At 39.5% G+C, this 26,577-nt stretch overlaps 1 protein-coding gene across 16 annotated transcripts in view; it reads right to left on the bottom strand.

Moving 5' to 3' along the window:
- The window catches only part of KIAA1217 (KIAA1217 ortholog), a 586,069-nt gene that overhangs the window by 241,703 nt on the left and 317,789 nt on the right, over positions 1-26,577 (bottom strand). For 2 of the 16 annotated variants that reach the window (XM_069086311.1, XM_069086310.1), the window contains exon 2: positions 14,004-14,129. The exons of the other annotated variants lie outside the window; for them this stretch is intronic. The gene's annotated coding sequence lies outside the window, so the exon portion shown is untranslated. The remainder of the gene's footprint in view (positions 1-14,003; positions 14,130-26,577) is intronic. 16 annotated transcript variants of the gene reach the window in all.

Raw genomic sequence — 26,577 nt, 5'->3', positions numbered from 1 at the left:
AAGTGCAGTGGAGGCTTGAACTACATCAAGATAAGGCCAAAGCTGGCCTAGAAGAGCTCAAGGTGGTTCCAGGTGGAGTCTTAAGGTTTTGGTGGAAAAAAGGTGGAGATGAGGGCCAGGGTGCATGGAGTAGACATTGCTAAGAAGAGCTGGTTACTTGTTCTTTTTATGTCTGGAAAAATATGGGCTTTTCTGAGAACCCCTAAGAAAGGTACTGATTGACCCTGAAAGTTGTCTGACATTGTCTCCCTCATCCCTACCCAGTAAAAAAAAATCCTTTTGCTTATTGTTTATCCTAATTGTACAAAAATTACTGCACTTGATGACAGGGTAGTTGTCATGCTAAAACGTATTCCCACCTCCAAATGCTATAAGAATTCAAGAAGACTGGATAGGATAGCTACCTGACATAAAGTGAATTGCTCTTCTCTCTCTCATGCCTGGGAATATATTTTCTTATTTGTTCAAGCAATAAGAAGCAAGTGAATTGTCAGTTCAGATTAAGATAGATGAACCACCCCAGACAGTCTACATAACAACCTCTGGAGAGTCATCTAACAGCTTCCTGAGGTCACCTGCAAAGCTAATTTCACAATAACAACAGTTCTTAATTGCACCACCCTGCCAAATATGGAGAATGAATTAATTTAGGGTAATATCCCAAGACAGACTATTCAATGGACAGGAAGACTGAGATAGGTACCTCATTTAATTTCTTCCAACCCAAATATCAAAATTTTCCCCTTAAATGATTTTACTGGGGGGCAGCCATGTCTGTGATTTGATCACTGTAGGGGTGTGAATGCCTCTCATGGGAAGGACCTTCTTTCTAGGTGCTCTAATCCAAAGTTCAATTATTTTAAAGATGAAAAGACGGAGGTCCAGAGAGGTCAACTGACTTGCCTAAGATTATAAGTAGTAAGGAGCAGAACTGGGATTCAAACACATAATTTCTTTTTTAAAAATCAATTTATTTTATTCTGAACTTAAGAAATAAAACAAGCATTCCCATAAAATAGTAGAATGGGGGGGGGAAGATGATTGCATGTGAAACTGCAAATTATGCATGATTTGCTATTCCTTTTAAATATATAATAAACTTATCAAATCTAGTGTGTTTTCTAGTCTTAAGAATGAGTGAATAAGTGGGTGGCTAGATGGCACAGTGAATAGACCACTGCCCTGGAGTCAGGAAGACCTGAGTTCAAATCCAGCCTCAGACACTTGACACACTTACTAGCCATGTGACCTTGGGCAAGTCACAACCCCAATTGCCCTCCAAAAAGCAAAAAAAAAAAAAGAATGAATGAATACATAAAGCATTTATTTAGCATTTACCATATGCAAAGAATTGTGCTGAATGATCTTGCAGCTCACATGCTAAAGGGAGGGATAACACAGATGGAAGAGAGTTGACTGAGACTGAGATGTTAAGTGATTTGCACATGGTCACACAACCTCTTTATGTCAAAGGAAGGCAATGAATGCAGATCTTCCTACCTCCAAAGGTAGCTTTCTTCTCCTGAAGTTATGGTGCATCTAACCCCTTGAAGATATAAAAAATAAAGTGATCCAAAAACTGAGTCTCTTCTATGACCATATGTAAGTACATATATAGATAACATATGAAGTCGGGTTTTTTCTCATTAAAAAAGAAATCCTCATTCGGAAAGCTCTCAAATTCACTTAGGGTAGGTAAAGAGATAGGAGGTGGAGGCTAATGAAGAAAGTCTATACAAATGCTTAGTGCTGCATTATTAACCAAAGGGAGGTTTGGGTTTCCACATTCCTCAACCATAAAGTCAGTGCAGATTTTTGGAATCTACCCCAAAACCTCAGCTTCCTGATATGCAAGGAAGATTTAGCTGCAGTGTACAACTCAGGATCAACTGGTGCCAAAATGGAGATCTTTTTTAGGGAGGGACCTGTCACATTGGGGCACCTTATAAACCTGTTTGATGTTTTGAGCGGTAAAAGAAGCAGCCCTCCATAAATCCTCATCCTTTTCTGGATTTTCTCATATTAGATGTATGTAAAGTGTGAGTGTGTGAGTGTGTGTGTATGTGTGTGTGCTTGTGGTAACACTTGATATCACTGAAGGACTGAGTTGTTCCACATGAGTTTCCATGTAACTAATTGCACCTTAGATTGTTGCTGTTGTTTTTTAAGTAGCAAAAGGTTTTATCTTGCCTGGATTACTTTGGATGGAGATTATAGATCACATACTTCTCTGCCTTCTCAAACAGGGTATAATGAACAGAGTATAAACTTGTCTACGTAGCTCAGAGTCACCAAACATTTCATTTAATTATAATGCCACAATACCATCAGGACTATTGAGGTGTATAGGATATTTGCCCCTACACTAAATGGCCCCAAAGTAAGAAAAATAGCTGGCCTTTATACAATAAGAGCTTTGTATATATGATACCATGTGAGCTTCATAACAATCTCATGATGAAGATGATATGGTAAGGTGGTGTCAAACTCAGGTAGAAACAGAGGCCACTAAATTGGTACATAAGGATCCCTGTGGAATACATATTAATTTAGAAAAAAACATGTATATTAACATAGATATGTAGATAATAGATAATAATATATCTATGTTCTATTGTATTTTTATTTATTTTGTTAAATATTTTAAAATTATATTTTAATCTGATTCAGCACTGGGGAGCATTGTGGTCCTGTGTTTGGCAACTCTGTTATGGAAAGACAAATATTATTCTCCTAATTTTGCAAATGAAGACACTGAAACATAAAAATCCTGGCTATTCCTGATCCTCCCGAATGCTAGTCCTCTCCTTTTCTAACGACCTTATATTAACTGTTATTGTACTTATTTTGCATTTAGTCTGTATGTGCTTCCACATTCACCATGCCATGAAAATCCAAAATCTCTTGGTGCTTCAAGCAATCCTCTAAGATTATACATGGAAGAAAAGTTGCCGACTAGAACTTGTAGGAAGCCTTTCCTTACCAATGAGTTCTTTATACCAATGAAATCTCTCCAACCCCATCCTTCTGTATATACATGGGGTCTCTCTCCCTACATAGAATGTAAGATCCTTAAAGGAGTGTTGGCGGTGGTGAAGTTGTTTCATTTTTGTTTGCTTGTTTTTATATCCCCAACACTGGAGACAATACCTGGCATGCAGTAGGTGCTAAATAAATGTTTACTGATGGCTGAGTCAGAGATTTATAGCTAGAAAGAACCTGAGGGGCCATATAATGTAATGCACTAATTTTAGAAAGGGGAAACAAGTCCACAGTTAACAAATGGCAGTGCTGGGATTTGAGCTCACATCTTTTCACTCTAAATGCCCCCCAGCCCCCTTTCCCACCATAGCTCTTGGTAAGGTATAGATGAGAAAGTATCCTACAGTGGGAAGAGCTCTGGTTTTCCAAGCAACAGACCCCAGTTAAAATCTGACTTCAGATATTTACTGACTGTATGACTTTGAACAAGTCACTTAACCTCCTTGAGACTCATTTCTCTATCTGTAAAAATGAGAATTGGCATAGATGGTTTCTGAAGTCCCTTCCAGCCCTAGATACAGCTGTGATCTTATAGAATGGGTGACTAATGTGCTTCCACTCAGCTACTGACTGGCATGACTTGGAGTAGCCAGAACTTCTGAAGCTATGATTTACTACCTTATCTTACAAATAGTTAGGATGGGGGAAAGCCACAGGCAATGCTGCCCTTCCAATCTAGGCTTCCTTATCTGCAAAATGAGGTTAATGATAGCATCTATCTTCCAGGGAAGTCCCTCACACAGTCCCTGACACATAGTAGGTGCTATCTGGGTATGAATAATGACAATGAGGTTGTTACTATTTGCCACTTTTAATTTCAAGGCAATGAGCTGGGTGGCTGAAGATGTTTGGCCCCCAATCTCCTGATAAGCTGGATATTATTCTTTGGGTGCACATGTGGGCATACGTCAGTGAAAACCCTCAGTCACCCAAATTACTTTGGCACCCTGATGGCTTGTTCTGGGAGAAGATAAAGAACCGACTGGAGGTTACCAGTGAATCAGTCAGCATTTTACTCCTTTCTGTTAAACAATCTTCTAGGCCTGATTGTTATTAGTTGACACAATACTATAAAGTAACCATCGGAGTTAATAACTAATTAGCAGTACAGAATGAAGAAATGTTAAGCTGTGCCTTGTTTGGTATCCAAGATCTGCATATCAATATTCTTCTCAAATAGTAGCTATAACATTCAAAAAGCTTATTAAATAAGGATAATAATTTAGGGACAAGTAGGGATATTCCTGAGCTGTGAATCTCATCGACACTAGCTGACAAAGCTTGATGGTCAGTAATAAACTATGAATGAATGAACAAGATTTTATTAAGCAGAAGTGGAAACTGAGGCAAAAATAAAAAACCCCTGTTCAAGGAGCTTCCCTTCCATCTTAGGAGAACATGTGTTTATCTAAGTATATATTAGACACATACAATATAGACAGAAGTTAGCCTCGGATGGGAAGTAACTGGCAGTTTAGACCAGTCAGCCAATCAGTCAACAAGGAAAGAAAGAAAGACTAAAGAAAGATAAATAGTTTCCTTTTAGCCCAGGGTAATGAGTTATTCCCAGGAGTGTAGAGTACCGATAATAGGAGTGCATTTTGTAACAACATGGATGAGTGTTATCAAATGTAAACTTAATGTAGGAAAAAATTTCCTAGTAATTAGGGCTATTCTAAGGGGAATGGACTCTGATAGAAGATGGTGTGGTCCCCTTCACTGAAGGTCTTCAAGAAAAGGCTGGATGACTATTTGTCAGTCATATTGTAGAGGAATTCTGGTTGGGCTAAGAGTAGGAATGTCCTCTCTCTCTCTTTCCCCCTACACACACACACACACACACACACACACACAATATACATATATACAAGCACCGAATATATGTATATATTCAGTATATTGCAATTGTATATGGATATTGTGTATATATACATATATCATATATATTCAGAGTTAGACAATGAGAATTTGCCATATATTACATATACACTTAATAGCATATATCTCATTACATATGTATATATCACATGTATTCTATTAGCATATATATGTATATGTGTATGCTTGTCCTCATTTTCTAAAAAAAGAAAGCATTAGATGGTTCTTTCTGGGAAAAGTAACAGAATGTGACCATATAAATCAAAACTCTGTGATACTACAGCGTTATGTGAAGATGGTCATTTAATAACCTTCCTAATAATGTTAATGGCTGGAAGAATGCAGAGAAATATTATTATGTTCTACATTCATGTTTTAATTTTCCACCCCAGAGCTCAAATCTATTACACACAGTTCCCTAATTTAACCATACCACATCTTCATAGGAGGGAAAGGTATTATCTCTATTTCCCAGAAGGAAAACTATTCAAGTGACACTCCAAAGTCACATATCCAGTCAATGATGAAAGGACTTGAACCCTGATCTTTTAATTCCCAGCATAACATTTTTTCTCTTTGATTTTCTTCCTTATCTAAGATATAAACCAGAGTCCACATTTTAACACCTCAAATGAAAGCCAGGAAGTCACCCCCAAATCTTCTATAATGAGACAGAATTCTCCCCAAATTTCAGAATTCACTCATATAGATCTTCACTGTAAGCAACATTGATTCTTTTGAGTCCATAGCTTTCCTCCTTTCTCCAAGGACTTTCCAGCACTCAGCAATCTGTGAGCCACAACTAAGCCAGCACATTGGCATGGTCTGTGCAGGGGTCCAAGTGGCATTTCCAGCATGCCTGGCAGGGAACGTGCAGTGGCCAGTTCTAAAGTCAGGCATTGAGAGTAGATCAGGTGGGATTTGAGGAGTTCCAAGTCATCTCTCAGGGAAATTAAGGAGAGTGAAACATCCTGGCCAACACTGCCTTTGGGTTAAACTGCTAATAGCCATTGAGATACAGTATGATCAATGTGTGGCTTACGTTCTGAAAACATTACAATGGAAATCACATTACTCTGCTAAAACCAAATATTTCTTGAAAGGTAGCATAAAGAGGCTGGCGAGTTAGAAGGTAGCCATGATCCAACTTTCACCTGGACAGAATGGATTACTTGGATTCTTCCTGTGCACTGTGATAGCAGATTATTTTGACAGGACTTAGAAAAGAATAACAGGTGCCTTTAATTCGTAGAGATTTTGCACTCCAATGACAATAATGCCATATCTCCATGGTAAAAGATAGCAAAGCAATGAGTGAGAAAAACAATTTGCATTTCTCAGTATTACAATACAGAAGAGTAGGCATCTATAGCCCCACCTACATGTGCATGTTCTCAACAGACATGCACATACATAAACAGTTTCCACAGTTCCAGGTAGTCAGCTAGGAAGCCAAGTGAAATACTGAAAGGAAGAAGGAAGGCAGGAAAATCTCTGAATTAGCTATGTGGTTTCTTATGGGATTGATGACTGAAGAAAAGGGAACTTGGAGAAACAGGAATTCAGTATTCAAATATGTGTTCAGTGGTATGCAACTCTCTGTGACGCCATTTGGGTGAGTGGGTTTTCTTAGCTTTTCAGTTTCTATACTGAAGTGGTTTGTCATTTCCTTCTCCAGCTCATATTACAGATGAGGAAATGGAGGCAAAGAGGGTTAAGAGATCTGCCTAGGGTCACACAGGTACTAAGTGTCTGAGGCCAAATTTGAACTCAGGCAGAAGAGTCTTCCTGATTCCAGGAGGAGCACTCTACCCATTGTGTCACCTGGATTTTGACCTTTGAGGGAGCTTAGAAATCAAGTCTAACCCACTCACTTATAGATGAAGAAGTTGAGGCCTAAAAAATTAGATGATTTGCCCAAAGTCATGCAGATAATAAGAGGCAGTGGCAGAATTTGAACTCAGTTCCTTGGACTCCAAATTTGTTTATCTCCCTCTGACTCTATCGTTACATTTTCAGGGAGTATATTTTCTGTTTCTGTAAAAAGGTGGTCCTACTTGATAGACAAATAGAAAAGGAAGGTTACAGATGAAAAAGACATAGGGTTAATTTTCTTGAAGTCCAAAAAGCTTATTTTACATTGCTATGCTTTGTTCCAACATGTTTCTATCTGTGACTCTGAAGACTAAAGCTAAAATTCCTAGCAACTAAAAGGGCAATTGATTTCTAAGAAGAATGTACAGCAGGAGCAGCTAGGTAGCAGACTGGATGGAGTACTGGTCCTGGGGTCAGGAGGACTTGAATTCAAATCTGACCTCAGACACTTACTATCTATGTGATCTTAAACCTAATTACCTCAAAAAAAAAAAAAAAACAACCTACTCCAAAAAGAAAAAAAGAATACACAGAGAGAATAATGCTAAGAAATGTGTTTTAGATGTTGAAAGACAGTATCATTTTGGCATAAGCAATAATTTTTGGGGAGAATCAAGGCTATTGATCCAGGCCAAAGAAGTATAGAGCCAGCAGTAACCCCAAAGTCCAACTAATTCAATCCACACAGTAATGCTCAGCTTCCTGGAAACATGCTAAGATATTTTACTGAAGATCTTCTAAAACAGAATAGACACTTGCCTGTTTTTGAAAGCTAAAATTCTGTCTTACCTAGAGGCATGGGTGATAGGTCTAATGGTGTCAGATGAATATTACATGATCAGCTTGGAAAGACTTACCAGCTCCTCCAAGAAGTGAACCACCAAATCTCCTAAGGATTTATGATGAACCATTTTACCTATCTCCTAACAGAGAAATGATACAGACAAGGTACAGAGACAGACATTTTTGGAATGGCCAAGGTAGGGATCCATTCTCTCTCTCCTCTCTGTCTGTCTATCTGTCTCTCCCTCCCTCCCTCCCTTTCCCTCTCCCTCTCCCTCTCCCTCTCTCTCTCTCTCTCTCTCTCTCTCTCTCTCTCTCTCTCTCTCTCTCTCTCCCTCTCTCCCCCCCTCCTCCCCCCTCCCTCCCCCCATCTCACATGCACATACACACTCCCTTCACCCCTCTCTTCCTTTTCTAGGTCAATGGAAGAGGAAGCAGCTATCTCAAAGCAAAAAAGGCAGGCAATGGAATTTTTTAAATATTCGCAGGAAAGATTAGGAGGAAGTTCAGAAAGAAGCATAGACACACGAGAAAGTTGTAAAAGTAACTTGTAGAATTTATTATATATTTTTTTTCAAAAAAGCAAGCAAAAGGAAATGTAATATTCATGGTTTCATATGGAATCCTATTTTTATGTTGTGATACACACACAGAAACACCCTTTTTGTGTGTCTGGATATAGAAATTTTTAAAAATTAAAAACAAATTCCATAGGATATATGAATTTTACACTCAGTTGCTGAAATAATAATAGTAGTAGTAATAGCTACCATTTATACAGCTCTTATAAGTTTTGTAAAGTGGTTTAGAAATGTTGTATTATCTCATTTGATTTTAAACTGTCAGATAATGGCTTGGGGAAAGGAGAAACATTTTTTTAGATTCACCTAGAAGTATGTTTTACAACTTCTAATGCCTTAATAACTCTAAGCTACTGCCTGAAACAAAAGTATATCTTTTCTTAAAAACAAAACAAAACACTAATAGCACCTACCTCACAGAGCTGCAAAACTGTAAGCACTATATAAACCCATTCTATAAATGCTAGCAATAGTAATTGCCACTATTTCTATTGTTCTAGTGATGCCACATGGCCACAAAACAAGGAATAGCAGCCCCTCAAGAAATACAATTTCAGTTTACCCAAAGAGCCAAGGAGTGATATATGGTAGGCAAAAGGAGGCAGTGGCATCCTATTCATGAAGAATTCTGTACAACAGGATGAATCAAGGAGACCTATGACCAGAAAACATGGATTGGTCATGTATCAAGAGGTCTCTTTTTCTTCATAATCAATGTTTAGCTTATATGCTCCATTTGGTACCTATGAAATGTCAAAAGATTTAAAGGAATCCCCCTGCCTGTTGCATATACATCACGGCGTGTTATAGGGCAGAGATAAGAGTCACACAGGATGCAAAGACGTGAATAAGCTAGAATTTGTACTCATGGAGGGAGTAATCCTATCAATGAGATCCCGGATCTCTGAGGCGCATTGTTCACAAAGCATCAAACTGCATCTGACTGCTACAAAAAGCCTGGCACTGCCCTAAAACAAGACATTGGCAATCCCAGATCATGTGAAATGCCTTCTGCGTGTGACAATCCATTTCCAAGGTCTGATTTCCAGAATTACAATGAAAGGCTCCTGGTTTCCTTTGGCATGAACCATGGTTGTATCTTTGAGAATTAAAATGGCGAGCCAGCAAGTTCCACCATGTTGGTGAAACTTCAAGTAAGGCCTTGGTGACAGACGGAGCTGGCTTCCTGAGGACTAATTCAGCTAAGTAAGAGGAGGTTTATCAATCCATCCATCAACAAGAATTTATTAAGCGCTTATTATGTGCCAGACGTTGTGTTAAGTGCTGGTGATACAAAAAAACCAAAACAAAATATAAAAACTTTTTCTAATTATGATTTGAAGAACAATCTTAATTTGGTCAAATTGGAAGCCAAATTGGATCTTTAAGCAAAATCTCACTGGTCACTGGAACCCCCCCCCTTCATAACACTACTGATGGGAGATAAGATGACCACCTATTTTCGTGTAAGCTCCTGACAGATGGTTTTTATTAAAGAAATACTGGTTACCATCTGCTTTGAATTTCTCCTAAAGATGAACAAGAATAAAGCAGGTTTGTGACTGACCAACTTGGTCTAGTGGAGAGAATGTTTAGCTTTCAACCCCAAGGTCTGTGTCCAAATTTCTGCCCCTTTCTACTAGCCATGTGAACAAATTTCTTCTTGATGCCTTAGTTTCCCTACATGTAAAATGTTGTTCACATCACTTGACCTGCCTACCACTGAGGCTTGTAACAATGGGCTTTATCAAGTTGTATAGAAATGTGGATTAGTGCTTTTGCACTTAAGGCATAGTATGTATTATTATTATTTTTTTCCCTTTTGGAGGGCAATTGGGGTTAAGTAACTTGCCCCAGGTTGCACAGCTAGTTTTTTTGTGTGGGTGTTAAGTGTCTGAGGCTGGAACTGAACTCAGGTCCTCCCGACTCCGGGGCCGGTGCTTTACTCACTGTGCCACCTAGCCGCCCCATAGCATATATTATTAATAGCAACTCAAACCTTACCTCCTCTGGACATATTTATTTATCAAAAGGAATGGGTTAGTTATGGATGTTAATTCTTTAGCTCAAAGGAATGTATAACTAGTGATAGAATTTTGGGTAGTGCTACAAGCCTGGGGGAAAATATTTCTGAGTATAAGGAATTTTTCAAATCCTACCAGATGGGGAATAATCTCTTCTATTCATCTATAAGGCAATTTCCATTCTGGTGACATGACCTAGCACATACAAGTCGACATAATAAGATATTATGGAGAACAGGACTACATGTAGTCACCAACCTCCTAATTCATGATTAGATTTCCCTCTCCCCTCAACCTTTTTCTTTCTAGGCTAAATTCTATTTCCTTTAACTTTTGACTGGGGCCTTTCCCCCCAAACTTTATGATCAGCTTTATAGTTCCCCCCCCCCAACTTATCTGTTTCCTTACTGAGTCTGGCGAGACCCTGATGGTTCAATAAGAATATTGTTTCACTGTTCTTTATTTGCCTAGATGTTGACTTGGGGCCCCACTGACCAATGATATAGTGTGAATACATAATCTGTTTTGGGTTGTTCCATAGACCTATATTCAAGATGAATGATTCAAGACCTATATACTTGGGCTACCCCTTGGTCTTGGACTTGGAAAGGGAGAGCAAAGACAGAGATGTGGAAACAAGAGTTGGGAATGAGGGAATGGAAGAAACAGAAGGAGAGAGAGAGGGAGAAACAAAAAGAAATCTGGACACACAAGGTTGGCTCATTGTAGTGTAGGGCTAGCAGTGATGGAGGATTAGGAGAGGAGTCCTGGGACCAAGCCAGAGAAGGGATTGTTAGATTAGGGTTAGTTCTTGAAACCAAGACATGATCTGAGCTTGAGGTTGAGGTTGAGGTTGAGGTAAGGATAAGCTGCCCAAGTCTACTGCTGGATTCTCTTCCTCTTCTGCCATTTGATGTTTGTTAACATTTTAGTGGTTTAAAAACAAAGTAATGGTGGACCAGCCAAGAACCAGAGTCAAAAAAGAGCAAGGTATAAGGCCATGACGTAGAAGAACAAACCGCGACCCGGCCTTGCTTTCACTGGGACTATTGACTTTCTACAGCCATCTCCGGTCATCCTGATCTATATCTGGTCACTGGACCCAGAGGGTTCTGGAGGACAAAGTGAGGCTGGTGGCCGTGCACAAGGACTTGAGATGTCCTTGTCCTTGACAATGAAGGACAGACAACAACAAAGATTACTGACTTATGTGAACTGGGTGGGTCTGGAATAGAAGGCTATTTACTAAGTTCTTTCTTCTCTTTTATGTTTTGGTGGGGTGTCTTTACTGGGTGATGCTCTGAGTTTGGTGGCTGTGTAGCTAGAGCTCTGGGAGAACGGATTCACTGAAGAGAAAGAGAGAATTATTTTGACTGCATGTGGAATGAGGTGTTAAGTCTTTCGAGTTTTCTATTAGGTTAAATAAATTGTCTTATATTTGATGTTTTATAAGTTTGAACATCATCGCAGCAGTTGAGGTCCCTATTCCATTTTTTGTGTGTGTGTGTGGAGATTTAGATAGGAACCAAATTTGAGAATCTCAGGCAAAACTGTGGGTAAGGATATAAGCCAAAAAAAGATGTTGTTAAGTGAAAAGTGTCCAAGATTGAACCCAATAGATGCAAACCAGAGTGCTAGTATTGGTCCAGGGGTTTATTTGTTCTGTACCTATGTCTGGGGCAACTAGGTGGATAGAGAGCTGGGCCTGGAGGCAGGAAGATCCATCTCCCTGAGCTCAAATCTGCCCTCAGACACTTTATTATCTGTGTCACCTTGAGAAAGTCACTTAACCCTTTTGCCTCAGTTTCCTCATCTATAAAATGAGCTGGAGAAGGAAATGGCAAATCACTCCAGTATTTGCCAAGAAAACCCCAAATGGGGTCACAAAGAGTTGGACATGACTGAAATGACTGAACAGTAGTAACAACACTTATGTCTGGGGTAGTTTTTTTTTTTTTTAATTAAAAATACTAGCAAGGGGGCGGCTAGGTGGTGCAGTGAATAGAGCACTGGCCCTGGAGTAAAGGAGGCCCTGAGTTCAAATCTGGCCTAAGACACTTAACACAAAAACTAGCCATGTGACCTTGCACAAGTCACTTAAACCCAATCGCCCTACCCTCTCCCTTCCAAAAAGCAAAAAATTAAAAATTAAGAAAAAATAAAAATACTAGCAAGGCCAGTATTTTATTCTTCAAATTACAGTTAACTTTGCACAGAAGGCATTGAGTGAGACAGTCAAAAGACTTAGACCTTACAACCCACCAATGGGGAAAATAACTCAAACTACGTGACTTACTGATGGCCATCCAAGGACACAGCACAGCATCACTACTGTTCATGCAATACAGGAGCAGGCTTCATGTTTTATCACCAGACTTTTCTATCCAGCTCCAGAGGTTGCTTCTGCCGTATTTTCTCATTTATCTAGCTGGTGTTTTCTGCAGTTTAGTATGCCCCATCAATACTTCATTTCTCATTCCTCCGCTGCCTGCTCTCTGAATTCGGACCCCATTTTCTATGGAGCTGGAATATCCTACCTCCCAGCTAAATGTCATCTTAAAAATAATAAATGTGATTTTTTTCATCATTCAGGATAATAAATAGACAGAAAGCCCAGCAAAGAAATAGATAAAACATTTATTAACTATTTGCTAAGTGCCAGATGGCAGCTAGATGGCACAGTGAATAGAGTGCTAGGCCTAGAGTCACAAAGACTTGAGTTCAAATCTGACCTCAGATCCTTACTAGCTGGGTGACCCTGGGCAAGTCACTTAACCCTGTTTGCCTCAGTTTTCTCACCTGTAAAAAGAGTCGGAGAAGGAAATGGCAAACCACTCCAGTACCTTTGCCAAGAAAGCCCCAAATGGAGTCACAAAGAGTTGGACATAACTGAAATGACTGAATAATAAAATGTGCCAGGCTAAGCACTGAGTTTCTAAATAAAAGCAATCAAGATATTTCCTGTCCTCAAGTTTCCAGTCTAATGGAGGTGGGGATGGGGAGTGGAAAAGCAAAAATCTAGCACTTAAAGGGGATCTGGAAAGGGAGCACAGCATGAAACCGCTTGCGCGTCTTGGCATCACCTTCTTGAGATGTCCTGGTCCTCTTTGACAATGAAGGACGAACAACAACAAGGATTACTGACTTATGTCAGCACAGCACAGCTGGTAACCACAGTTGAAAAAACAGTGGACTCGGGGCGGCCAGGTGGCACAGCGAGTAAGAGCACCGGCTCTAGTGTTGGGACGACCTGGAGCTCGAATCCCGGGCTCAGACACTCAGCACCACACCCAGAAATAATAATAACTGGCCGTGTAACCTTGAGCAAGTTACTTAACCCCGATTGCTTAAAAAAAACAAACAGTGGACTCAGGATTAACTGCTGAGGAAGAAATAGCACTCGATACAATCTTCTCTCCCTCCCTCCTGCCTTCCACGGGCTATGGTTCACTATCATCCGACTTTCAGAATCTCCATTTGGCCAACTGTGTACCTATGTGACATTGGAATAGTTTAGATCATAATTTTCTAGTGAATTGATGGGTGTGTCAAATGGAATCGCACTGAAGTCAAAATAGATGACATCGCCCTCTTTTCCTCAATCTTCCCGGGCTGTCATTCAGTCATGGGAGATTACCCGAGGCCGATGGGATGTGCTCTTTGTGAAATGATCTTGGTGGTTGCCTAGTTCCTAGCACTCTTCAAGTTATTTGCAAATTGATCAGAGAATTATCTTTTCCCCCAAAACATTTCCCAGACTTAAGGCTATGTCATTTCAAAGGCAATTTATAATCCTTTTTGATTATTGGTATGAAGTTACCTCTCTTCTAGCTTCAGGCCACCCACACCCCTTCCAAATGATCCTCAGCTTTTAAGGCTGATGGTTCTGCTCCAGTGATGTCTTCAAAAACATCCTTTAGGATCTTAGGAGACAAGTTACTGGTGGCTGCAGAGATGAATAAAAAAAAAATTCCCGGTAAAGCTCTGATCACTTCCTTTATAACTGAATTCAGAGACTTTCTACTTGCTGATTTCTCCTTATTCCTAAAAACAAGCATATATACCTCCTTGCAGACTGTCTTTCTTGACTAGGAAACACTTTGGAATCTTTATCCAAATTATTCATTGGATTGGACATGTGCAAATCAGGGTCAAGATTTTCAATTCCTCTTTTTCCTTCATCAACCTCATCCCAAAATGACCTTGTCATTTACTAGGTTACAGATATTGATCAGGGTATAGAGGAAAGAACATATTTGCTAGTTGGGTCAAATCTCTCCTCCAACAGAATGGGAAATTATATATAGTGAATTTATAACCTGGGATTCAAATTAAATTAATACAAACAGAGATAATAACTCATATGGCCATATGTGTACTTACAACACCTAGTGAAAGACACAGCAGGCTGTGTATGTGTGTGTGGGTGTTCGACAAATGCCACCAGCAAATCTATAAATAAATAAAAGGCCTTTTACTTTAAAAACCCAGAAATATGTAACCAGAAATATATAGTCCCTGCACTGTCAGGCCTTGTGAAGTTATTCAGTTGATAAAGGAGCAATATCGTTAAAGCAACAGTAACTTGAAATTTGCTAAACACGTTACAAATATTGCCTCCTTTGATCCCCACAACAATCCTTGGAGGTACGTGCTACTATTATCTCCATTTTACATACGAAGACACTGAGGCAGGTGTAGATCACTCGCCCAGGACCAGAGAGCTAACAAGGCCACATATGACTCAGGTCTCTGTGACTCCATGCCCGGCCCACGGTGCCACTTAACCATCCAGTAAAATCCTGAAATCTGATACAATGAACCACACATATCGGTCACTAACTTCTCAGAAATATCAAAGAAATTAATGGGGGTCAAGCGTCCAACCAATGGTTCTCTCATCATCAGAAGAATCTGATTTGGGAATCACAAAACTGTCCCTAGGTCAGGCTGTGAAGATCTCGTTGCTGGCACAGATCCCGCTAAGCCTGTGTAACTCTCATGTATGTGAACTCTTTGTCCAAAGGCCAGATTGCATAGTGGACATCATGCATCTGCTTAGGGGAGGGTCTAATTGTTTACTCGCCCCCCAAAATGGGCCAGATGTGGATAAGGTACTGGACTTGGAGTCAGGAGGATTTAGGTTCAAGTCCCTTCTTAGACACTTAGCTGTGTAACAGTGGGCAAGTCTTTTAACCTCTCGATGCTTCAGTTTCTTCATTCCAGTTCAACCAATGGAAGGGTTGAACTCTTCTTCTCTAAGATCTTTTCCTATTTTAAAATCTCTCAGCCTATGCTGTTTTGGAATGAATCACTGAATGGGAGGTCCAGCTGTATGCTTTGTACCATAGATCTAGTCATATTATTTTTAGGGATTTAATACACTCTCCTCCCCCGGCATGAGTAGTCAGTAAAATACTGAGTTAACACTTAATACATGAGTCACACCATAGGGCATTGATATTCTTCCTCTGGAGTACCCTGATCTTTGACATCTCGGCTTCCCATTGTGCCCTTGTCACTTTAGCTGCATGGCCCACATGAAACTGTTCAAATTCCATATCTTGTCTTGGTTCCAGCAATGCTGATTGAAAAGAAAGGTAGAGGGGTGGCCAGGTAGCACAGCGAGAAAGAGCACCGGCTCCAGTGTTGGGACGACCTGGAGATCGAATCCCGGGCTCAGACACTCAGCACCACACCCAGAAATAACTGGCCGTGTAACCTTGAGCAAGTTACTTAACCCCAATTGCTTTAAAAAAAAAAAAAAAAGAAAGGTAGAAAGCGCTTGCACTCATTCTATCTTGTATCTCACTCATTTCATGTTTCCATTTTTCCTTCTGGAGAAAGCCATTAACCCTGAGCTTCCAAAATAACCAAAGTCCATCAATAGCAACAATAGAAAAATCAGATGGTATAGCCAAAAGCGGCCCAGCAAACGCTGCCAATTCAGACGGTTTACCTCTTCAGTCTATTAAAATGATTAGGATTCACTTAAAAAATCATTAGCCTTTGCACATGAATGTCTTTCATTGCTATCTACAAAACACTGTTCCAGTTCCAAATTGTATTAGAGGGGTTTTAAAGATCATGATTAATTCATCTGAATTGATAACAATGCACACACAAGAAGAGATTTTGCTTCTTATTTTCTACAAAACCCCCATGACAAGCCTTTTACTGGTAATACTAGTTGAGAAAATTCAAAAGCACCAAACAATGAAGGAAGAAGAAAATGTATTTTAGTTTGAAACCATCCCCTGCCATCAAAGAAAGGGAATAATATTTAATGGTGTACAGAATCATTCCTAGGCTTCTGAGATGCTATTTTGCTGTTAATAATAATGCTCTCTGTAGCCTTAACTGCAAGTGATTGTTAAGGCAAATTGCTAAGAGGAGAGAAGAATGAGTAAAGCTTTTGATAAAAAAGTTGCTGAGAACACTAAAACTTATTATGTTTTGAGGATATAGGTTGATGGACTTGTTGGGAGACAGGGAGATCTGGGTTCAAATCTTACCTCAGACAGTTACAAGCTGTATATTAATTCCCACATCCGTAAAATTAGGGAGTCAGATCCAGTGACCTCTGAAGACCTTTCCAGCTCTAATTTCATGATCATATGACTAAGTTTCAATGTGTATATGTGCTCTTCTGTTATAGAACCCAGCACCAACCTGCTTTAATAGACAGCTGAATGAGTCGGTGCAGTTAACCCTCAGGAAGTAAGCCTATATGAATTCAACCAGCCCGGTCCTCTGATGATAATCTATCCCTGAACCCATACTCAAAACTTTTCCAGTTTGTTAGGCCCTGCCTAAATTTGGCAACCCTGGACTCCCAAAGGTTATGCCCAAGCTCAGATAAATATTTCCAGCGTAGAAAAACTTGGGAGTATGGGTCCAGTTATAGTCATCTGAGAATCAGTCATCAGTCAGCCAACCATTGCCTTCTTCTCGTGCTTAGACACTATGCTAAGCATGGGGGTTTTGGAAAAGGCAAAAAGACAGCCCCTACTCTCTAGGAGCTCACAGTCTAATTGGGGAAGCAACATGAGAACAACTAGGTACAAATGACTTCCAAACAGGATCAGTTGGGAATAATCAACAGAGTTGGCTGAGCATAGAAAGTCTTGCCACCTAAAGGTTGGTCACAGCAACTCATGGAATTGTCTGCAAAGGCAGGCAAGGTTTATGACCTGCATTGGTGGAGTGAGTGCCCACAAGGATGAAAGTAGAAGTCTTTGAAATATTAGATTATCAGCAAATGCCAGAAGGAAAATCAAGGATCACTGACTGATAAAATAACATTTGTGAGACAATGGAGAGGGCTGGGATACATGACAAATCAAGGGCTAACTTCTTGTATGGGCAGTTTCCAAGTCCTAACACATATAGATGCTCAAGCCACTAACAAGGGAAGATGAACCAAAAATGACGAAGATTAAAAAACCTACTTAAAATGACAAAATAAACCCATGGGGAAATAGAAGCTAACTTGCAAGAATATCAGTAAGTCACATTAATAGCATGCTTTGAGATTTGCACAGTGTTTTATATTATCCCAACAACAATCCTGTGATACAAGTGTTATCATTGCTTCCCCCATATTATAAATGGGTAAAACTGAGGCTCACAGAACTTAAAGGACATGCCTAAGATGAAACAGTTAGTGTTTTAGATGAGAATCCAGGTCTTTTGACTCTAAATTCAGCTTTCTATCTCCTACTCTATACAAAAAGCATTATTGTAATGGAAAGACTAATAGATTTGAAGTCAGAGAACATGGGTTCAGATTCTGACTCTGCCACTTACTACCTACATGGCAGTAAGCAAAATAAGTAAAAATCTGTTTGGATCTCAGTTGTTTCATCTATAAAATCAAAGATAACTTCTCTGGCCCCTTCTAGCTCTAAAACTGAGGTGCCAACCTTCAGACCATGTTTCATTAATGTAAATGAAAGCATGATCATTTCTTCTGAAAACTGCATGTGCAAATTACCACCAACACAAAAGCTATGTGACCCTGGGCAAATTACTTAATCTCTCTATTTTTTTGCATACATTTCAGTATAATTGAATGATTTCCAGGAATAAACTTACATTTCTACAGACCCAAGGAATTACACAACGGACCTTAGGTGAGAAGGAAAAGGAATTAATTTCCTACTATGTGTCAGGTACTAATGCTAAGTGCTTTAAAAATTCTATCTCTTCTGATAGTGAAATAGGTAAGAAACATAAGCCTTCCCAATTTCATACAGGCAGCAGACTAAAATCCAACAAAACTCCCAAGAAAGTCTATTGGACTTAGCCCTGCAGTTCTGCTAATACCAATTCTATGATTGGGCACTCTTGGCTTTAGTTTCTTTAGGTATGATAAATGATGGAATTTGCCCAGATATTCTCCATGGTCCATACCAGCACTATGATCTCATTCTCCAACCTCCAGTCCAACTGCCTTTCACCTTCTGACCTGTCTCACCAGGATTAGGAGGAGAGGGATGTTGCAATCCAATCTAGGAGACACCAGCAGCAGAAACAGCACTTGTCCAGTCCTTTTTCCATTAGACCAAAAGTCCTTAAGCTCCAAATCTGAGGTTTTAAAGGACAAAGGGCTTTGTACACAGTAAGGGCTTAATAAATGGCCATTTGTTTATTCATTCATCCACTCACAAAGCCAACCCTAAATGTAAATATTGCCTTTCAATGGCTTCCAACTCAATTTCCTCTCCTATAATTCTCACAAGCTCAGGCAGTCTTGATTAAAGCAGTCTTTTGCTCTAAGCATCAAAAGACTGGGTAGTAGACAGATTCCAATTAACTTAACTGCTAACTGGGTGTGTGACTGTGGTTGAGACACTGCTCTATAGCAAACTGGAGTGAGAATCTTTAAAAATTCATTAAGGTTGCCAAGGATGGCAGCAGATGAGGACCCAGATGTTAATCTAATTTTGCCCTCTCTCTCCCACAAGTGAAAATGTCAGGGAAAGGAAGGGACAATTATATAAGTAAATACAATAATATGACAATATTCCTTTAAAAAAAAACTCAACAGTGTACTTTGCAGAGTTGATACCTTAGGGCTCAATCTCATGATTGCATCATTGGTAATAATGAACTTGCCAAGGAGGCATGGAATAACAAAATAATAAGCATTATTATAAACGCATTAAACTTTCAGAGGCTTGCATCCAAAATAGGATCCCAACAACATCAACACAAGTTGGCAAGACTCAACAAGACCAAGACACAAACAAGTATCAACATTACTGGCTTAAAAATGGGCCAAAGGACACATTATTGAGATTGCAAAAGACCAAGTATGACAGAAAAATTGACTATGGAGCACAGCCTCGGGCAAAACTCAAGACTTTTAAGCCCGTTTTCCCTACCTGAGCACAACTCTTTTGCTAAGGTTTTTTTCTTCTTCTATCCCTATCCCTTTCCCTTCCCTTATATTCATGTTTGCCATAGTATACAGTACAATTAAAAAAAAATACTAACAAAGTACCTACTATGTGATGAGCACTATTCTTAGGTGGGAAGAATGTAGTTACCTAAGTTGACCTAAGACAAAGGTCCTGCCCTTAGCCTTTGTGGAATTGAGTCTAGTTTCTAGACCCAAGATTTTGTTCAATTCTCAAACCTGAGTATTTGGTTAACCTAAAGTCTTGGGCCCAGGCACTAGACTGTGTTTAGTTTAATAAAACTGCATTAAGAGATTTGGACAACCTTTGACTTCTACAGTCTTCTTGCTGTTCTCAGCACACAAAGAACACTAACCTTTGGCAGGTACTGAGAAGGAAGTCAATAAAACAAACACAGTTGGGTCAGCCAAGAAGCCTAACCAGTTTGGGGGCCGCCTTAATGCCTCACCAATATTTTTTGCTAGAGAACAAGTATACAATCAGTACTTTTCTCCCCACCCCCACTGCAAGTGGATTTTACAATGTAATTATAAAGCAGATGGAATGCCAGTGACTGGAAGCCAACCAATAGACTGATTAGGTTATTTGCAATCTGTACTTCACAAATAAAGAACTATGACTGTTAAAGAAAGGTCAGTCAGAATGAATCGGAGGCAATAAAGAAGGGACTGGAGGGACATTTGGGGCCTCCTATGGATTCCCATAAAGTGCTCTGTAACAAGGGCCAAGAATAAAAATGTACTGCCACAGCAACAGCCTTCACATGGCATGGGGGGGGGGGTGAATTAGAATGAGTCACAGCTGATTGCAGCTTATATGAGGTGTAGGCGAGATGCCTGCAGCCATCCACACATCCATGCTGCCATCAATGCCCAGGGTTCTGACACCAGCACTCTCTCAGTGATGCTTCATGGCTCGGTGTCAGACACCTCGCTCTGGGATCTCAGAAGGCTCAAATGAGATAATATGTGTAAAATGTTGGGCAAACATTAAAGGATTATATAAATGGGAGTTTTGTCGTCATCATTAACATCACCATCGACTCAAACTACAATGGAAAAAGGTATAGTTCATGACTGTAAGCTGCTGCGACTTAAAAAAAAAAGATTACTAATACAGTGGGAAAGACATCCACCATCAAAGGATGGTAACCCAGTGGATAGAATTCAGGACTTAGAGTCAGAAAGACTTGAGTTTGAGTCCTGTCTTAAATATGTATTAGCTGTGTGACCTTGGGCATGTCACTTAACCTCTCCCAGACTCAGTTTCCTCATCTGTAAAATGGAAATAATGATGCCATGTACCTCATGGGGTTGTTGTGATGATCCAATGAGACACCATAGGTAAAGCACTTTGCAACCTTAAAGTGATAAATAAAAACTAGCTATGATGATGATGATGATTGAAAACAAGGAATCACAACTTCATGAAACTTACATGAGAACTATGTTTATTACAAGAGAAATGAACATTCATGTGGAAGCCCAAGAGTTCACAATTCTGATGATGATGATGGAGGAAGTGGGCAGGCAGGGTAGCAAAAATCAATATTAAGCACCTATATATCTCAGGAGCAGCAGCTAGGTGGCAGAGTGGATAGAGTGCCAGCCCCTGGAGTTGGGAGGATCTGAGTTCAAATCTGGCTTCAGACATTTACCAGCTGCACGACCCTGGGCAAGTCACTTAACCTTGTTTGCCTCAGTTTTTTCATCTGTAAAATGAGTCAGAGAAGGAAAGGGCAAACCACTCTGGTATCTTTGCCAAGAAAACCCTGTTTGGATATGACTGAAACAAGTGAACAACAACAGATTCTTTATTGTGTTCTCTATAAAAATGTTCTAAACCTCTCTCCCTCAAATGGCATTCTATTTTCCCATTCATTCTCTGCAAATGACCTTGCTCCCTCCTAATGATTAAGTTTTAAACCTCTTTCCCTGAAATGGCACTTACTTTCCCCTGCATTCTCAGCAAACAACTTTGCTTTCTTCTTATGATCAATTCCATAAGACATGAACTTAATTGCTCCAAGAAATGTCTTTAAGTAGGTGAAGGACTTTTCAGTAGAAACGAGATTCTACTTGGTCTGATTGGCTTCAGAGGGCAAAACTAGGCGCAAAGTCTCAAAGTTTCCAATGAAGTAACTTTAGGGTTTATATAAAGAAAATTTTCTGACAAATAGAGCTTTTCCAAAGTGGAATGTATGGCCACTGCAGACAGTGAAAGCCCTGTCATGGAAGGTCATTGCATTAAACACAAGCTGGGGGACCCCTTGATGGGTACGTAGTAAAGGGGATCCTGGCCCAGCTGTGGCTCAGTTCCCATGGCCTCCATGGTCTCTAGAAAGGTCATTGGCCAACAGGAGGGTGTTTATCAATGGATAAATATTAAGTGCCTACTATGTGCGAGGGACCGTGTTAAGTGCTGGAAATACAAAAGGGGGGCAAGAAACAGTCCCTTCTCTCCAGAAGCTCACGATCAAATGGAGGGGGATTCATCCACAAATATATCAAAGCAAACTATGTACGGAATAAATAGCTGTCCTCCTCTCTGTTGAGAAGGACAATCAAAATGGTGAGAGGGATGGAAGCCATGCTATATGAGGATATGGAAGAACTTGACCTGCTTGTCTTGGAGAAGACTGAGAGGGGACATGAAGGTCACCTTTAAGTATGTAAAAGGATATCACATAAAGGGCGAATTGTGTTTATTCATCTACAGAATGAGGACAATAAGAGCACCTGCCTAGGTGCTCTTAGGGAGTAACAGTATACAGTGATATATGCAGTAAGGAAGTCCAAGTTCAAATTCTGCCTCATACATTTACTAGCTGTATCACTGTTGACAAGTCACACCTCTCAGCCTCAGTTTTCCCATCTATAAAATGGGGATAATAGTAGCGACTGCCTCCCAGGATGACCATGAGGATAAAATGAGATAACATTTGTTATTGTGTGAGCTATTATTAAATGGGAGTTATTAATTAACAAACACAAACAATGATGAAATTTGAAAGCTGGCAATAAAAATCATTCAGGAAGCCCAAAAAGGCTTTATCTTTGCATCTTTTAGAGTTGCCATTACCTAACCTGAGTTATCTTCAGTAGGCCAGGGGCAAATTATACCATTTCAGGTCTTTAAAAATCCAAGCTAATATTTATACAGGTGTTTAAAAAAATTTAAGTCAAAATGTCCAAGATTGCATTTAAAGGAAATTGAGTCAATGTGATAGATTTGCAAAGAATAATGGCCCAAGAGTTCAGAAGACCCAGATTCTAATATCAATTTTGTCCCTTCTTGACTAGGTGACCTAGCAGGGAATATACAGGCTTGCCAAGGATGTCCAGGTACAAACTTAATATCTCAAGGGAAAATTGGTTTTGTGTTTCTTTTTTAAGTCTGTATTTTTTAAAGTTTATTTGTTAATTAAAAATAATTTGGTTAGGTTTTAGTTTCTTTAGTTTGATGAACAAAAAAATTTCCTTTGCAATCGAGTATAAAATAAAGACACTTCTTAAAACAGGCCCAGCATTCTCTGAGTGCACATCCTGATGAAATGTCTTGCATCTATCTGCCTATGGTTTGACCTTGGGCAAAATAGATACCTATCTACGTTCAGTGAGAAATAGGAACATAGCAGCTGCTCCATAAATACTTGCTGACTGATTAATTAACTCTTCAATATGGAAATTACGCCCAATTTCAAAGGTTCTCTGTGAGCAAACCGAAAGCAGCCAAAACAATCAAGACTTTGGAAGTTTAAAGATTAAAAATAAAGTTGCTTAGTCTGGTTCAATAGCATCACACCCAACCTAAAACGGGGATTAAAGAAGAATGAACCCAAACTGTTTATGGGTCTGTGAGTTTATAATAATTTCTTTTCTAAGCCTATCTTAACCTACCCCAGGCAGAGTAATGAGTTGGAAAGCAAAAAATGCATGGCTATGAGAACTGAAGATTAATTTGATTCATTTGATCTACATTTCAACCTTCCTGCCAAGGCTAAGTAAGATCTGGGCTCTTAATTGTTAGCCAAGGTTGAAAAGAAAGTAGTGAGCGCTGAGGAATCTATGGGTTAGGAAAAGATACAGTTTGCCATTAGCTTTTCTATGCCTGTTTTATGGCAGCAGAAAGAGGAGGAGGAAGAGGCTGGCCATGTGGTTCAGAGGACAGAGCGGGGAATACAAATCCAGCCTCTCAAGCTTGAATAACTCTGTAGCCATTGGGAAGGCAATTAGGCTCTCTGTGTCTTAGGCAGCCCTCTTAGACTATGACTTAGGGACCAGTTGTAATCTGTGTACAGAAGCACTTTCTATACCAAGAAAAAAAATATATATTTAAATTTATTCTATTTTTAATTTATGTAATAAAACAAGCATTTCCATAACATAGTATAATAAAAAAGAGGATTGCATACAAAACTGTAAATCTACTATGTACAACTTGCTATTTCTTTTAACTGTACAACCAAGTTATGTAAATTTCTTTTATTCCTTTTTTCCTTCGCTCCATTCCCCCCTGCCCTAGAGATGGCCACTATTACATTCAAATACTTATGTGTGTGTGTATATGTAAGTACATATGTATATATATATATATATATATATATACACACACATCCATACATACACATATCATATGTAAAATAATTCTATACATAATTCTATGTACAGTTCTTTCTCTAGATGTAGAGGTTTTAAGGGTAATTCTAATGCAAACATCTACCTATGACAAAATAGAGCTTGTGACAACAAACATATGAAACATTACCTGATTTTTTCTATATGAAATATATTTCTACTTCATTTCTCCATTCCATATCAATGGCATTTTAAAAAAGTTCATCACTCCTCTCTTTAAGAAAGCCTTCCACAGCCAATACCATATCATGCAGATCACACTCTTAAGTAAAATTTCTCCACACTATATGCACCAAATTTTTTCTTCATTTTTTTTCCTCATATGTCCTTTATAATTCATTTGGGTATTTATAATGGTCTTTGATATGATTATTAGTAATTTTGTGGAGAACCACACATGAATGTTTCCTTATGCTGTTTTCTTTGCAATTTCTTTGATGCCCGATAAAACTCTACCTTTGGTGAAGCTTAGAATATTGAAGCCCTCTCCAATGCTCAACACATAGCAGGCATTTATTTCCTTCCAATTTATTTTCTTAACCTTAAAAATGAAGCTTATAATTAACAGCTTAATTTTCACTGTGTGTCCTGAATCTGGGCACTGTGCTGGACAGAGGGAAATGTGCAAAATATATGCTTTTTATAATGAAGGGTTTTCATCAAGTTACATAGGCTATGAGAGAAGAGGATCTTGGATTGGTCAGGAGGCAGTGAGGTACGGTCTAAAAACTAGGGTTCTTCTCTAGGCTATGGTGTAAGTAATATGACTGTGGATATATGACTTAATTTATCTGAGCCTCAGTTTCCTCATTGCATACAATAGGGATAATAACACTCAGCATGGGATTATTGTGAAATAAACTCTTTCTAAACAACTATAGAAATAGGGACTATTATTAGTGTAGATGGTGTGTGGCCAGGCATGATCCCTTCCCCTTCTTCTTCCTGTACCCATCTCCTTGGGGTACTCATACCCCTTCTCTGCCTATCCCTTAAGGCTTCCTTCCACCTCTTCCTTTTAGATCCCCTTGACAAGGTGTGAACTTGTCTTGTCCAGGGTCCTTTGTTGCCCTTTTGACCCAATCCTTTGTTCTGGCAGTCAGACCACACTCATGGTAAGGTTGGCACACTAGGGTAGAAATGGCCTGTTCATACATGAGGCCCCTTCACAGGAATCATGCATATCAAGGAACTGTTACCAGACAGAGACACAGAATGAGATGGGGAGCCCTCAGCAGAAGAGATACAGAGGGCTTGAAAAGTAGATACCACGAGGCCACCTAGAGAGAGCTGTGGGATAGGGGAAAGGGATACTGCCCTCGGGAGAGAGGGAGAGGAAGTGGGGAGTGAGAGAAGGAAAAAGAGAGGCGGAGAAAGGGAGAGAGAGAGCCAGAGCCATGCACGTACCCTCCAGAAGTAGAGGCCCAGAGCTCCCCTTTCCAGCATATCTTTAGGCAAAACCAGTATTTACTTCTAGAACAAAAAAGAAGTCTAATGGGCACAGGGTTGACCACTAAAAAGCACAGACAATTCGACACTAAAGAAATGTGGAGTTGTTCAAATTAATAAACACTCCAAAAAGTGCTAGAGTTTTTTCCCCAAAGGCAAAAGTTGTATTTTAAAAGTACATTCAAGAAAAGAACATCATAGTTAAATATATTCACGTTTCTCTCTGAACTCTTCTCCATGGCCTAGCCTTCCTACACTGAATATCCATTTCTGAATTATAGAACTAGTGGAAAATCTATAGACACACAAATACCACAACACTTTGGTAAATGAATTTCACCCAAGAGCTCAGTGTTTATAATAACTCCCAGTTCTAACATTTTCTAGACTACACAGTTCTTACTACACTGGCAGATTCCTGGCCCCCGAGACACTTAAAATAAACACAACCTGCTAGCTTTTGGTACCCAGTTTCTAAAAATAAAAGAGAGGACCACACAGTGTGCAGCATCTCGAATACGCCGATTAGCACCGTTGACCCAAACACCAGGGTTTCCTTAAACATCATTCTTTTTCTAAGTCTTCCAACAATTATCATACTACGCTCTCCTTAGTATGATAATAGTTCTATCTACTGTTAAAAATAGGAGATGATGGAACTCTTATTTACTCTATAGCTTCTATTGTACAGAAGAGGAGACTGAAGCCCCTTAGCCTTTGACTTCCATCAATTAGCAGAGAGAACTGACTTCAGGGAACGTTGGGCTGACAGGCAGCAAGCCTGGGTTCTAGTACTATCTTGTTGTGTGAACTTGGACAAGTGTCTTCACCACCCTGGGGTCTCAATTTCTTTATTGGTAAAAGGAAGACACAGGACTAGTTT

The sequence above is a fragment of the Petaurus breviceps genome, unplaced genomic scaffold (assembly GCF_028583685.1).
Source record: "Petaurus breviceps papuanus isolate PSGF00001 unplaced genomic scaffold, PetGlider_PUasm1.0 178, whole genome shotgun sequence".
In the NCBI taxonomy this organism is placed as follows: Eukaryota; Metazoa; Chordata; class Mammalia; order Diprotodontia; family Petauridae; genus Petaurus; species Petaurus breviceps.
The sequence above is the reverse complement of the archived record's forward strand: the minus strand, read 5'-3'. Positions and strand labels throughout refer to the sequence as shown.